Source organism: Argiope bruennichi, chromosome 5 (genome assembly GCF_947563725.1).
Source record: "Argiope bruennichi chromosome 5, qqArgBrue1.1, whole genome shotgun sequence".
Lineage (NCBI taxonomy): Eukaryota > Metazoa > Arthropoda > Arachnida > Araneae > Araneidae > Argiope > Argiope bruennichi.
Genome location: NC_079155.1, coordinates 86,786,970 through 86,804,286, shown reverse-complemented (window position 1 = coordinate 86,804,286; position 17,317 = coordinate 86,786,970).

The following is a 17,317-nucleotide window of genomic DNA, read 5'->3' as shown; positions in this document are numbered from 1 at the left end:
TATTATTTTTAGTCTCTTATATTATTAGTCATTTATCTCTTATATTATTTTTAGCTTCTTATAATATTAGTCATTTATCTTTTATATAACTTTTAGTCTCTCATATTATTAGTCATTAACATTTAGTCTTGTTTATTTTAACGGTATATAGTTTTCCCTTGTATGCATCATGATCTAAGAGTTTAATTTTGGGCTTCAGATTAATCCAAAAAGATCTCTAAATGTCAAATTTAACAATGGTACCGTTCTTTTGAACTTTGAATCATTACTTATTTTAATTGCAATCCCAAATTCCACAGTTATTTTTTTTATTTCAAACATTGCATCTTTAAACATTAGTATATTTACATTTTATGTAACTTCTAACCAGTAAACTTTTGAAATCCTTTCAATTCAAACTCAAACCTTACTCTTAATATATAAATTCTCATGGCTTTATATTTCATAGTTTTTGATTAAAATAAAAGAAAAAAACGTTTATATATTGAGAAATAAGTAGATAATGGTTTAATTATTCGAAATGACTAACTCTATTTCTTGAGCCGTGATCTTACCTAAGCAAAATCATGTGTAAACATACACTTTGATGGAATCATATATTTATGTAAAAAAATCTTGTTTTATGATCTAGTTTTTAATAAGAGAGATTCGATCATTTTTGCCGTTTATCCTCAGATCTATTACTGAACTCCTTTAAAAAGATGTGAAAGGTAGATAGAAAGGATAAGGAAAATGGCATTGGAGAAAATTTAATTTAGTTTTGCAATTAAATAAATAAGATTATGCTAAATTCGTATCCAGTTGCTATTTCAAAAATTTCATTTCGACTGTAATTATTTTATAAAGTGAAAATCATATCAGATTTATTAAAGTGATTGTAATGGGAATTGTAATAGAATTAAAATAAATTCCTTAAAATTTCTTGTTCTTATTTTCAAAGGAACTGAGAAATTGCACATATCTTATTCACATTCAACCGAGACATATCTTATTTCGATAATTTTACACTTTCTTAAAAATTCCAATAAGTTCTGTTTTCCAATAAGATTTAACATTGAAGCGAAGATATTTATTACAATTATAAATTAAAATGCGAATTATTTTAGAAAGTATTCTGAATAAAAATAAAAACAAGCACGATTTCCTGATTTAATAACATTAAGAAAGCGAAAACAATTTACAGAGAATATAGAAAACATAAGAATGTCAAAATTCTTATTTGTGTATTTCGGAACACAGGGAAGAATGATAAAAAGAAATTTCAAAAGTTTATGATATTGAAAATTGTTATCCGGCTTTAATATTGTTACGAATCTGCAATTTTAATTTCCTAGAATGTTAATATCACCAGTGAAATACAGAATTTTTAATTTTTAAGTGAATCCAGAGTTTTACAAATATTCTTTAGGGATTCAGAATGGATGTTAAATTAACGACTCATGATTTCGTCAATACATTTTCAGACTTAGGAAGAAAAAAAATACAGGTTCCAGAAAATACAAGAATCATGACATATCTCTACTTGGAACCAAGATCCGATATCTCTTATAGAAGATTCTATATTCTATAATTGGGATTATATAAGCAAATGTGATCATGAGAGTGTCGATTTTATTTATATTGTATTGGTCGTTGAGTAAGGCTTCTAGATGTGCTTTCTGGTGTTATTAGTTTTTCGAATTAGCGATTTGATGTCTGCTTATACTGTAAGTTTCAGCGAGTGCTGTTCTTAGTTCATCAGTTATGCTGTGATAACTGTATTTCATATTTTCTTGTGAAATAAAGTGTCATCGTTCGCTATGCAGCGTGTTGGATTTCCCCGCGTTCACACTCAATGGCGATTTCTCTTGCGCGTTTAATATATTTTAATTACATAATTTGCCATTTAGATGTGATAGAAATAGAATACTTATATTAAAAAATTTAGGAATGATAGATGTAAAAACAGTAACTTACTGAAACACCTAATTATCAAATTACATTAATGTATGTAAAGTCAAATGTATTAAAGATGTGAAAATTATAATATTATTATTCTTGCCAGATGTTTTCTTAATTTTACATCTTTCGACTTGCAAGTTATTTACCAAGGGTATTGTGAGTTTTTAGGGAATTTGATATTTCTTTTGTACAGTTATTTGATCAACAATACAGTAGTAACTATCTACTAACTCAAACCCGATTTTGAAGTACTTCGAAAAACATGTAGAATTTCAACATCTGTATTAGATCAATGCAAAAATAACTAACATTTAATGAATGTAAAATCTAATTTTATTGGCAATACATGACGTAGCCATTTGAGAAGAAACAATTAATTTTTTCCTTCGAAAGTCAAACAATAATTATCTAAGCTTCAAGACTAAGAACATTTACGTAATGCAATAATTTCTTATAATACTATTCCGAACATTAAATCATGTTTTGAATTTCAGTAAAAAGAAAATTTAATATCAAGATATTTAATACCCCATCCGCTCGAATACAGGAATATATTTAAATATATACATTTAAAAAAAATATGATAAACTATCAACAGAAAAACTTGCTTACTTTGTTGATACAGTCTACTTAAAAAGAATAAACTTTTTTCTTCTTTTTTTTTCTTAAAGAAATCTTTAAGCTTTACAGGGAAATCACGACTCCAGCCCGTTATCCAGAACTCAAATGTTTACTTTCATGAAAAACGTGAAGAAAATCTATTATCTTTTTTCGCAGCATTTTCTCATTATCTCCAAATTCCTTCCGTTCAAACAAGATATGCGATTAATTAAGGTTACAACATCTAATTCTATTATCAGGTTCTACCTTCAAAAAATAAGAATTTTTTTTGTTCTTGCTTTCATATCCACGCTTTCCTTGACGTTGTTGATTGGCAAAAATTAATAGCCCATTAACTCGGCTAATTGAACATGTGTAGGAGGAGACAAAATACAACACTGCAAAATTCTACAAATTCGTGATTAATGGGTGCATTGAAGTTTGAACCATGTAAGAAAATCTTTATGCTTATGGAAATGTAATTTTTTTAAACGTTTGATGTTTTATATTTCCCAACCGAAACTGTCGCTTTTTCTTAGGATATTTTTATTTTTCTGCACTGTCTCACTTCATTGATTTTTTCCTGAAATTTCTTAAACTCACCTTGAATACCAATATTTTCTAAAGAGTTATTTATAATAAAACTATACACTTTCTTACTTTAATTATTTTTATACTTATTTTCTTTCTGTGGCCTTTCTTTGAGTCCTTGATTGCAAAAAATTAATAGTTTCTTAACTGAACTAACTGAACCTGTGTACTAAAATACAGCACTACAAAATTCTACAAATTTGTGATTAATGGAAATGTTGAAGTCAGAACTGTGTTAGAGAATCTTTATGTTTATGGCAATAAAATGTTCTTAAATGCTTAATGTTTTATATTTTCAACAAAATATTTCACTTGTTTTTTCATAGGACTTTTTGAATTTTAGACACTGTCATTTCATGGATTTTTTTCACCTGTAACTACCTAAATTCGTCAAAAATACCAAAATTTTTAAAGAATTTTTTCTAATAAAAAAGTAAACTTTTTTACTTTAATTACTTTATTTAATTATTTTCGTTTTGGAGCCTTTCTTGACATTTCAGATTGCCAAAAACATAATAGCTCATTAAACAGCTAATTGAACATGTTCTAGAAGACAAAATGCAACACTGCAAAATTCTACAAATTTGTGATTAATGGATTTGTTGAAGTCTGAACTATGTAAAAAATTCTTTATGTTTAAAGCAATGTAATATTCTTAAATGCTTAATGTTTTATATTTCCCAACAAAATCTTTCTCTTGTTTTTTCGTAGGAACTTTTGATTTTCGGCACTATCATTTCATGGAAGTTTTTGCCCTGAAACTACTTAAATTTGTCTTAAACACCAACATTTTCTAAAAAGTTATTTAAAATTGTGCACTTTCTTACTTTAATTATTATTATTATTAGTATATTTTTTTTTTGCTAATTTTCTTTCTGTGGCCTTTCTTGGAGTCATTGATTGAAAAAAATTAATAGTCTCTTAACTGAATATGTGTACTAGAAAACAAAATGCAACACTGCAAAATTCAACAAATTCGTGAATAATGCCTTGAAGTCTGAACCGTATAAGAAAATCATTATATTTATGGAAATGCTATGTTCTTAAATGCTGAATATTCTTTATTGCCCAACAAAATCTTTGACTTGTTTTTTCATAGAACTTTTTGGCATTTTCATTTCATTGATTTTTCCCTGAAATTCACTTAAATACCAATATTTTCTAAAGAGTTCCTTGCAATTAAAATGCGCACGCTTCTACTTGAATAACTTTTTGTAATTATTTTCGTTCTTGAGCCTTTTTTGACATTTCTGATTGCAAAAACATTAATAGCCCATTAACTTTGCTAATTGCACATGGGTACTATAAGACAAAATTCAACATTACAAAATTCTACAAATTTGTGATTAATAGATGCATTGAAGTTTGAACCATGTAAGAAAAATCTTTATGATTATGTAAATGTAATGTACTTAAATGTGCTTAATGTTTTATATTTCGAGGCAAAATCTTTCATTTGTTTTTTCATGGGATTTTTTTACTGTCATTTCATTGATTTTTCCACTGAAACTGCTAAATTTCGCCTTAAATAACACTCTTTTTTTAAGAGTTATTTGTATTAAAACTATCCTCATTCTTATTTTAATTACTTTTATTATTTATTTTTATTCTGGAGCCTTTCTTGGATTCTTAATTGCTATAATATTAATATCATAAACTCAACGAATTGAACATGTGTATTACAAAACAAAAGCAACACAGCAAAATTCAACAAATGTGTGATTAAGAGCATCGACAAAATCTGAATCATGTTCGAAAAATGTTAAGCTTATGGAAATGTATTTTTCTTAAGAGCTTAAAATATTACATTTTCCAGTAAATTTTATTTTTCATTTGATTTTTCATAAGATCAGCAAATTCTCAGAAATTGCTCAAAAGACAAGTTTTCTTTTACAATCAACGCTTTCTGTACCATTGTTTCTTTCTGAACTGGATGTCCTTATTTATATTTTAATTAATATTCTTTCTTGTTTGGTTTTTTGCCAATGTTTTTCTTATTGTTGTTAACTGGTATAATTTATGTTCTATTAACTCAACTACATGGGTGGGTAGCATATTTGAAACAAAATACAATGCATTAAAATTTAATAAATGTGCTATTATGGCTTCATAGAAGTCTTAGCCATAATATATATATAATTTATATTGCTTATTTTCTCATAATAATAGTTCTTTGTCTTAAACGTCCCAAGTTTGCTTAGAGCAATTTTAAATTAATAATGTACTGCTTAATATTTTCATTAATTTTATTTCATTTCTTTTGGCTTTCACTCTTGGGGCTGCCTTGACATTGTTTATTGGCAAGAATAATAATCCATAAATTCAACTAACTAGACACTTTATATGTAATTCTGTAAAAGTCAACAAATATGTGATAAATGGCTTCATCTCAAAATATATGCTTTTGGAGAAGTAATATTGTCAAATACTGAATGATTTATATTTTTAAACCATATATTTTCCATCTGCATTTTCAAAGAAACAAAGATTTATCTGTGATTCCTGAAGTTTGCTTTTTAAAAAACCGACGATTTTTACAAGGATCTATATAAAAAGGGTGTACTAAAATATATTTTAATTACTGTTCAATATTTCCTAGTAATATATTTTTCTTTTCATATTTTTTTTTTTATTATTAATAAAAAAAAACTGTCTATAAATGTGTGCAGTTTAGCTTTAATAGTCAGTAATTACTGGAGGACTCTCCTTGAATCGGTGTTTATCTTTAGATTCAGTTTTAAAGAAATAAACATTTGATAATATATTGCAAGTAAGTAAATTACCAACTCATTGTGTTTTGAAGAATAGAACTGAAAAAAATTATTATTATTGATTTAATTGCTTGATATTTTACTACATCTTTCTACTGAATATCGAAAAGCATTTTTTTTCTCTCTAAATATATTTTTCAATTAATTATTTTACAATTCTATTATTCTGAATGTAACTTATAATATACATAAAACTATGTAGTATTCTTATTAAAAATGTAATAAACTTCATTACTAATCAATTATTGGGAATTAAACGCTTATTATCCTTAAAGGAATCAAGAACAATCGGAGCGCTTAATATTTACTGTCAACTATAAATGGCTGAAGATTATGAAGTTAATGTCTTACATTATGTAAATATTCAAAATTTTTATTTTAACCGTTACAGAATAACATTTCTAATGATCGGATTTTAATAGCGCTATTCAAGTCAACAATGCAACAAAAAATTATCTTAACTTACCCAAAATATAACTATTTAAAGAAAAAGAAAGAAAAAAAAAGCACTTAAGATATTGAATTTCAATTTCCCGTGTAATTTATTGATTAGTTAAGTCACTGTCTAAATAAAGAACATCGTAAAATGTCTTTGAATGGCCCGTTCTTATAATGACAGACTTAATAATGATATGATGTCAAAATAAATAAACTCATATCCTTGAAACGGAGTGTAGAAAAAAACCCATTAAAGCTATTTTCCACTAAAAAAATGTTTAACCTAAAGAGTTTACGACGTAAATTTTACCTTCTGCTTTATTTAAGCTGTACTAAATGTCGTAATTTCATTAAAAAAATGGGTCATAAATATTTTCAAGCGAAGACTATAAATGTTAATTCATTACATGTACAATATTTTCTTAGAGATATGCTATGTAAGATGTCTCTTATTAATTATTAAAGAACAAGAATTTCGATTTAAACTTTAAGATTTATTATCATAGTTTTATGAATTCTATATTATTATTTTGCATTTACGTGTTTATATAAAAGAAGAGTACTGTTTTTTTTTCCATTGATTCAAAATACTCCTTTTCTTCTACATATTACAAAATGGTTTTGCTTTTATTTAAAACAGCTAGATTATTTTCATATTTAATTTTTTAATTTTGGGAATGAAAAGTGTTTCTTAACTATACACTATATCTTACAGATTTTATTTAACCCTTTAAAAAGCCATATTTTTCTAGTCATAGTATACTAAATATCTTTAGGATTGAGGTTGACTAAAGAAAAGTGATTCGTTTAGCTTATTAAATAAATTTAATTTGAATAATTAATTAATTAATTAGGTTAATTAATAATTAATTAACAAATCAAGACAGATCATTTTGTGTGAGATAAGAAACTGAAGCATCTAGGACTTTGTCTTTTTGAAAAAATTGTGAGAACTTATTCCAACCTACATAACTTTATCCAAAGGTTGATGAATTTGGTTGGAAGCATACTTCTCCTGACCCTAGAAAGGGTTAAGGAAATAAATAAAATAAAACGTCAATTTAATTTAGTTGCGTATGTGATATGTTTTGCTGTATTAAAATGGCAATAATGCTTTCAGGGAAAAAGGAAATTGAATTAAATTCTCTAAATTTGTTTTAAATTAATGTGTAATTTCAAGCATTTACGGTATTTTGCTAAATAAACCTAATATATATATCACAAAATTTATGTATGAATCACCCAAAAATTTATAATTATGAATTAAAATTATTATTTATGAAATTTTTGATTTTAGTGAATTTCCGTAATATTTTGCTTATGAATGGATAAATAAGGAATCTTCATCTCAAGAGAAGTAATATTTGGTTACAATACGCTGTTCATACCTTTGATATTTCCGACCATAATGCCAACAAGAATTTGGATAAGTTTTTCATTGGCTTAGCATACTGTTTTACACATAAATTCTTAAATGCCCCATATTACTTTACGGTCAGAAGATTTAATTTCGTAATTTAAATGTAGAATATCGATTCCATATTTATGAAGCAGTCCATAAAAAATTTCCTTAGTTTTTCTTTGCAGACAAATCATCAAATAAAGACCTTTCCATGCAGGGAGTATCCACATAAAAAGTATTAATGTCTATAATCCCCAGCATTTATCCAGTTATTGACATCGGCCAAAAGCCTTGTCCTGTAGCCAATACAAGTACACATCAATCATTTATCACCTTACAGTAGCCTCACTTATATCTAGCAACTGTATGATGCACTTCTTCGATTCTCCTAATGATGAGAATGTAATACATGGAATAAAAGTAGAAGTATGAATTTTCTGAGCATCTGCAAGTCATAATTACCCACAATTCAGTGTCAATGCATTTTAGCTGGCACTAGAAGTTATCCTGTTAAAGGTCAATGATGTTTCTAGTATTCGACTGAATAATTTCATGTTGTTCCAAGTGTGTTTGTGATATATGATTCTGATTGCATATTAATTTATGATAAGAAGAAATTCCAGATTTTGAAGTTATTAATGGACTCCATGTTGTTTATATTCTGTTAATACTTCCCAAATATCAGCCTTCTTACTTCAGTCTGTTTGCCTACATATATTTGTATATGTACTTTTGTATTTGTATTTTGAATATTTTATTTGATCATGCTTCTTCAATTGTTTTATATAATTTACTGTATGTTTCTGTTACTATGTGAGCAATTTTGTTTCATTTTTGCATTTGTTTGTGTATCTACTTGTTTTTGCCCTCTTTTCCTTTCTTCTTCTTTTTTTGCACTTGTGCCTGCGACCTTATATTTGAAATTATTTTACTTTCAATTGTGTTCTGACTTACATCTGTAAGCCTTGTGGTATACTTGTTGGCACACAAGGAGTTTATACATAGAGAAAAAAAAATATCAGCCGTTAACGATACTTAGAGCCAATTTTGTAGGAGATGGATGATCGCCATTGCCAGCACTCTAATTTATATATAGCCTAATGTAATTAGGCTAAATGATTTCACACTCAAGATAGCCTTGAAACTTTCAACTCTGTGACTACAAAAATTGTAATTGTAATCACAATGGTTACATTATTTACAAAAGAATAGAAAGTGTAGGATAAAGATGTATTTTTGATTCGAAAAGAATTTAATGATATCCATGCACCTTACATTTTCTGAATATTTACGAAATATAGGTAACAATATACAGGTATAGAATGCTGGTGACTAAACAATATTCACTCAGTCATTGAAGAAAATTCTGCCACGTCCAAGAATATATTGCTAACACTAATAACAGCGTGTTAGAATAATTAATGTAACCATACAATATTTATACAGATTGAAAACCATAACTTGTTTCAACTGTAGTGATTTCTCATTTACTACTCATTTCTCAAATTGAAAACGAGCATTCTACGTTGGTCTCAAAATTTTCCATTATACATTTTATTTACTTTCACTTCCTTTCGGTTTACGTATCCGATGTCTTTGCTTTTGTTCTATAATTTCCCTAAAAATATTATTTAGGAATCACCATTAATAGTCACTTTGCTTATAAAATTTTTATTTCTCAGAAAGAAGTATTTTCTGCAGAAGCATATGTATACTTTGAATCTTTGGATTTTAAAACAAAATACTTTGTTAGGTTTATTCTCTTCTTTGTTTAGATTATCATACAATAAATAATAAATTATTTTGTATATGATTGTTATTTATTGTATTAATTATGATATTCAGAAAAGAAATGGCCATCTTAGTGATAAAGCAACATATTCACAAAACAATAAAATAAATAATTTCTTTTTTACAAGCTTTGATTTTAAGAAAAATTACCCCTCTAACATATAACATTTACAGTTTTCAATCTATAAATTCTATTCTTTTATATCTGCATGATGTTGATCAGCTATTAAATGAATTAATATTTGAACACAATTTATAGTATCAAATATAAATTTCTTTGTTACGAATTGATTATGAGAATCAAAATAGGTTGTTTGAAAGGAGAATTTAAATGATATTTAACAAAATATGTATTTATTTATTGTGTATGCTTTTGAATATTTACATTCTTTTAAATTCTTTTTAAAGAATTATAGAAACGTCTCGTTAAAAATCCAATAAATAATCTAGTTTCTAATGGAATGGTATATTTTAATTTGGTATTTTTTAATTGCAAAAAAATATCTTTTCCCTAAACTTAAGCATTAAGAAAGAATAGCTCTAAACTAGTAAAAATAGTGACAAGACGACAATAATTCAATATTGAATGCAATAGTTTTATAATTGGTTTTATTTTATCCATTTTCTATTACCTATTTTCGAAACATAAATATTTTACACAAAAAAAAATATTTTTTCAAATTTTGAATTTTTAATGAATTTAATTAATCTGTTTTAAAATATTCAGTTCATGAATATATAAATAAGATCCTTGCAATTACCTTTTTCTAATTGGGTATTTTAATTAATTGAGAGTATTTTCTAAATGTTTAAAGATAAAAATAAAATAATCGAAATGTTTATATGCTTAAATATATATAATATTTTTTGTACGATGTCAATTTTAAATGTTTTGATGCAAAATTCAAGTAATGAGACACCGATAAATAAAAAAAAAGGTCATTAAAAGAACATTCAAATTAAGGCTGTTGTATGTTTATGTGAATTATACATAATATATTTATTAAATACATTTAAAGATATTTAGAAGATTGTTTATAAAGGAATTTAAATAGTAAGGTGATAAAGAGCAAGACTTTCTAGAATATTAGTATTAAATGAATAACTATAAGGAATACTTGTTTAATTTTCTTAAGAGCAACGATCTATTAAGTCTTATAATTACATTTAAAGTAAAAAAACACAGTTCATATTAAAATATGTTAAAATGTTATTAAAAATCAAATAGTATTTAAAATAAATTAAATCTAAAAAGTCAATAGGAAATAATAAGTTTTTGAGCTATTTATTAGACATTAAAAATAGAATTAGTCTGTTATTTAAAATTTTCATTTTATCCATATGTTTTTTATCCTATATAGAAAAACTTTAGAAATAACTGTTTAAATTATACAATTAATCGTTTGGAGTTACAAATTCAAAAAGTACCAATAGCATGAATAGCTTTCCTTGAAGTTTACTTTGCAATCATCTTATCAAGAATGAGTTAATTTTAAATTTAAGTAATATAAAATACCTTTAACTTCCTCTCAAACATTTTCTTGGCAATCAGAATTTTTTTCTCTATAAAAAGGAAACATTTTAAAACGTTAACGTTCGAATTTTCAGTGGGACAATTTTGAGAGTGATCTGTTTAAGAATTTTCGATACGTAAATTTTATCTTTCGAATTTTTACTAACACTTTCATATAAATTTATGTTCCTAGATATAATTCAAAAGAAACAAATATTAGTTGAAGCTTTCCGTGAAATATGTTTTAGAATTATTTTATAACCAATAATGGTAATTAAAAGTTAACTCAAATAAAGTGATTACAACTTATGTCTGAAACTTTCTTAAGGAAAATAGATTTCCTTCTTTCTCTATAAAAATGAAACTTCAAAATGGCTTTGAATTTCAATAATATGTTTAATATAACGCATTTACGAATTTTTCTTACAAAATTTATCTTTCAAGTGTCTTATTTTAACATAAATAAAAGCCATTGTGGCTATATATACATATTTTACATTTTCTCCTTAATAACTGGATCTTATTTAATAAATATTTACACATTTATGATACATAAGGTGTGCCGAAATTTAAAGAAAACTATAATTATATGTAAAGAATTTTTAATAACAACATTACAATACAGTTCATGTGGAATAGTACAACTATAAATTGTTGCCATTGACATAGGTGATCGACTATTCTAGTATATGAACTTCTCCACAGTCGAAATGCAGGCACTGTTTCGTCATAAAATGAGCCTACCTCTATGACGTATTAAATCCTTGATGTTTAGCGTTGTCCTTCATGCCGTTGTCACCATTGCTCGCCGTGAAGGACACTGCTCTCCGTACCCTGCTTTCATCCTATGACAAATTTGTGAAGAATGCTCCCCTTTTGCGCTAAGAAATCAGATAATTGTTCTTTGTGCTAAGCTGAAGGAATCCATCAGATAACGAACTATGGAAACAACTCTCCAAAAATGAGGATACTGATGTGATAACTACGTACTGGCAACTACCATCAAGAATATACTATCACCATCTGTACTTGAATACCATCACGCCATATTTTGGCTAACATATTGAAACTCACTCATTGAAATTTGATAAAATGCTCAACAACTAAAGTCTACTTTAAATTCGGGAGTGATAAGAAATAAAATGAGAAAAAATACTACCAACAATTTGTAGTATAAAAATTAATTAAATATTGAAATGATTACAGATTAAAAATTAATACATTGGACCATTATACCGTTAATTTTTAAAATTATGTTTAATTTTAATATGTTTTTGAGAACGTATTTATTGGTTTTAAAATAGGGAGTTACACAGGCTTAAAAGTTAATCTTAAGCTAATTAATCAAACGAAGACCATCTTTCTTATTCTTCAGCATTTACCACTGGGAAGCGCCCCGTACATGGGGAGAAAAAACTTCCAGTTTAGTGGTTGATACTCGCTGGAACAAAACTGGCGTGTAGTGGGAATACAAATGTTGTAGAAACAACTACTCCCTACCGATGGCGGGACGTACTTCCTAAGAGGAAAGGTTATTGTGGCCGCTGATGACTTTTAGGACTCAATTTCAGCTCGGCTGAAATTGCGGTGGTCCGGTCATTCAGCTTTTCCACGTGTTTCTTCAAGGGGAGTCGAAGTAACTGTTTACAAATATACTTTAGCATATGTAAATAAAAATTTGTTACAAATATATAAAAACAATTAATAACTTAAGCAGAAAATTGGGCATCAATGGTTTTTGAAGATCATCTTCTTCGACTGACTTTCGAAATTTCATTGAAAGCAGACCATAAAAGGATTTTGTATATTATTATTTAATATATTGATGCTTTATTTTAAAATATACAATATTATTTTCCAGATTTAGACCGAAAATCATTATTTTTAATTATAAAAAGTACTTTTCATAAAAACAGAAAAGAACAGATTTTAAAAATTGACATTTTGAGAAATAATGGATAATATATCTCATTATGGATATTTAATCTATGTTTCTGATAAAGGATATTTGAATATTTCAAAGATAATTATAAATTCATCGTTAATTATTTTAATCCGTTTAAAATTTCAAATAGAAGTTATGTCTAAAAGATTTCTTAGATTACATTTTTTCCCTTTAGAAAAGTATCAAATTTAAAGAATATAGTACAGTATATTTCAATTATGATTCTTAAATTTGATAATAGTTGATATGTATGATAGAAAGAAAGGTTTTCTCATTAGTGTTTACTTTTAAATCATTTGATCATTTGCACTTTTATAAGATTATGTTCGCTGTACGAGATTTTGAAACTGATTCAGTGCCTTCTTTGCTAATAGGAGAAATGATTAATTTCAAAATATCATTCTTATTTCTTAACTTTCAACTTAATAAATAATTTCGTAAGACACTTGTAACATATGAAACGTGGAGCTAAATAAACCTCAAAAGAATCCTTCGAATTAATACTTTCGAAAGAGGTACTACATAATGAGGCGGCTTACTTTAATTTAATGACGAAAACCTGATAAATACACCGACAACATTTTAAGAAGGCACTTGTTTATCTGTAATTTTGTACACAAAGAATTTCATGAAGGAACGAAATCCTTGTCATCAAGTACATTTGAAATATTTCCTTTGATCATCGCTTTTAACTAAATTTAATCGAAATATAAGATATCAAATTCTCAAGAGTCATTTTGAAGATTTATTTTTGAATGATTTTATGCATTAATCTTCCATATGCTTATATATCTTACTGTTTCGTGCAAAATATAGTGATTTAGAATCATTAAAAGTTTAGTTTCAAGTTTGAGAAATTGAGGCTGAAACACTCAGTAGAATCCTGTCGATTTTTCCATTTATTTGTCTCTGTGGGTTTGGAAATTAGAGTTAAAAATAAAATTTGATTAAAGATAAATTCATGAAATAAATGTTACTTGGAGGGCTATTTTAGCATCAAAACTGCCAAAATTTCAAGAACGTTGGTGAAAGGAAAATGCACGTTCTTAGAAAATGTCCGTTTCCGGGAAACTTGGGAACTCTATTGCAGTATGTCATTTTTATTATGATTGTATCTATAGCAATTTATCATGACTGTAATTGTAACGATAATGATTTTTCAGTCCCAGTTCTCCCAATAGATAATCACGTTTTTAATATTTAATTATTTTTTTTGTTTTAATATTTTTTAAGTTTCTTGCAGGTTTAACGTACCATATTTTATTTTATGGTCAAACAAAGTATGAATTTGAATCTTTTGAAGTTAAATATATTTTGAAAAAGGCTAATCCAGTGCTCGTTATAAAATATACTTCCTGTATTTTTCGGTTGTCTGGAGGCTAAATACTCTGGCTGTTTGCCATAAAAATGAAAGTTCTTTTCTTAACCTTAATTAACCTTGCAGTATAAAATGTGTAAATTAAGGTTTTGAGTTGCTCATTCGTGTTTTGTTTCTCATGGTAGCTCCTTAAATCAAGTAAATATTCATTCATTCCAGAAGGATTTATGTAAACCTTGTAAGCATTTCCAGTTTAAACAAACTCTGGTTAATGGAATGTCTTTTACTTCAGAAACTGTTGGAATTGGTAAATTTTTGACTTATGAGAGAATGAAACATAATTAAGATTTTGACTTGACCATTCACTTTATAGTCATAAATAATTGAACGGTTCTTAAGAACAGCTTAGATTCAAATTAATACTGCATATATGTTTTCTTCAAAGAAAGTTATCACAACTGAATGACATACAAATAACTATTAGCAGTGTCTACAACAATAAATTCAAAGATCCATTCATTTTGCATTAATTTGATACATTTAAGAAAAAAGCGTTTCCAGTGATTTTCAGATTATAAATATTATATATCATTATTATGAAAATGCTTATCAATTTCAAAGCGAAAACATCAAATGCTGATTTGCATGCTAATATATAAAAAGAAGTCTTCCTAAATTATTTATAAAGAAATAATCTTATACACTTGTGTCATGCAGGATGAAAAGGAATTGTTTACAAGCCAGCATGACTCCGATTTAAGTGAGCAGCAATGATTTTGTATTTGAAGTATGTTCTAAATTCTTAATGTAAATTAAACTCACAATTAAATGTCATTTATTATTATTCCATCTCCCTTTCTCTTCATGTATATGAATTATATAAAGAATACAAACATTGAAAAAAAATTGAAACCCGACATTGATAAATATTATATTTTATGCATTCTTACTTCCAGCAAAAAAAAAGTGTATATTCCAGTTTTTGTCTAAGAATACAATTACTTAAAATGATAATAAGCAGTGAAGATAAAATAATTCATATGATATTATCATCAAAATTGCAGATTTCAGAAAAAAAATTTGGTGAAATAAATCACAAAATCTATCTGTTAAGTACACTATTACGTAGCTTATTTATTTTATTAAAAGAAATTATATTTCCAGCATAGATTAAGAAAGAAAACCCATGTATTAAAACAAAAGTAAAATGAACTGGAATCATTTTTAAGTAAAAAGAAGTCTACGAAACCGGAACCGAATTTTTTTTCATAAAACTTATCTAAATTTCAAAAAGTGGGAGTAGTGCAATATTTCTAAACTATAAAACAAAAGTTATCTAGCTTAACTCAATACATAATTCAAACATTTCTGAAAGCTTCAGTTCCAAAAATTTACATACATATTTTTACTGTATTTTAAAATGTTCTGTTTAGTTTTTCATAAAGTGATTAATACAGATTAGTAATTGATGTCATTGTTACTATTTAATTTTAATAAAAATGGATTTATGATTATATTACAGTATTAACAATTTTTACAATTGCATATTATATATATAATGATTTTAATATTATGCAGTGAAGTTTTATGTATAAAGTTAGAGAATATCAACCAAATCAATAAATAAACGAGAAACGAGAAGCTGAAGGCTACATTATTATCAAAAACTAGCTTTCATCGCGATTCAAGGAATAAATTTTGTAATCTCTCCCAATAAAATTCCAAAATATATTCATATTTCACTCATAAATCATTTTTCTTCTTCTCATCGTCAATTTTTATATTATTGTTGTAGTATATCTATAACTTTTATATTATTTCTAGAAATATAATTTTAGTAGTTCGATAATTTATGTAATAATATAAGTAGATTGGTAAAAAAGTATGTTTGTACATTGTTGTGTATATCCATTTTTTTACCACATAGAAATGAAAAATAGTACTTTATATATTTAACAACATAAATGATAGATTGTTAGATTGGAATCTGCCCTATCTTTACTGTCATGCAAAAGTAAATTTATAAGAAACAAAATAGTGTGAATTTAAGAATAAAAGGAGTAAAATATGAAATAATTGAATAATTGAGTTAGTAAACTGAAATTACAAGTAGGTAATGTAAAATAGCAAGAACGAAACAACGAATAAATAATGTGTGAAAAAATGAAAACAAGAATTGAGTGAGAAAATATAACATTCAACAAAGATATCTGGAAGGTTTACATCTTGATAAGAACTCTATTCATACAGAATTTTCCTTTTCCAGAATTCACACTCCAGAAGACAACCGATTTCAATTTTTCAGTAACATTTTTCCTTTTTTTCTAAAATATATCAATGATAGGTATTGAAAATATCATGCTCTGTAGATCTGCGGCTTCAGTGGGTTATCCCCTCTATTTTCTCATAGATGAAATTTAGAAGAAGTATTGTGTTTTTCAAAAACTTCGAAAACTTTTGATTTTGACTATTCTTCATGTTTCAGATCGCCCTGAGTCCGGAAAACATATTGTTAACATTATGCATGTCTATATGTGAGCAAGATAACCCTAAAAGCTTTTGAATTATATGACTGGAATTCGGCATAGGAAGCTACGACCACTTCGTAGATCACTGTCCAATTTTGAATGAAATCCATTCGCGAAGGGAGTCTGTCTGGATGTTCGACTGCAAGAGAATTTAATAACTACAAAATGAAAAGTTCTAAATTAATAAAATTCGCTACACAAGTTTGGCATCCAAAATATAGATATTTGTCTAAGTTTGAATTATATCCGATAAACGATTAAGCATCGTTCGGTTTGTACTTTTTGTATAAATGTAAATGGAATAATTCATAATTGCTAATATTTAAATCAATGAAATTGTGTATTTTTTTATGATTACAATTGTAGTTTTGTGCCAAATTTCGATGTCAATCAACAAACAAAAAAGTTCAAAGTGTATATTGTAGTGATAGATTCAGTAAAATTAATAGTTTTACTCCAAAGATCTATATTTCGTAGCT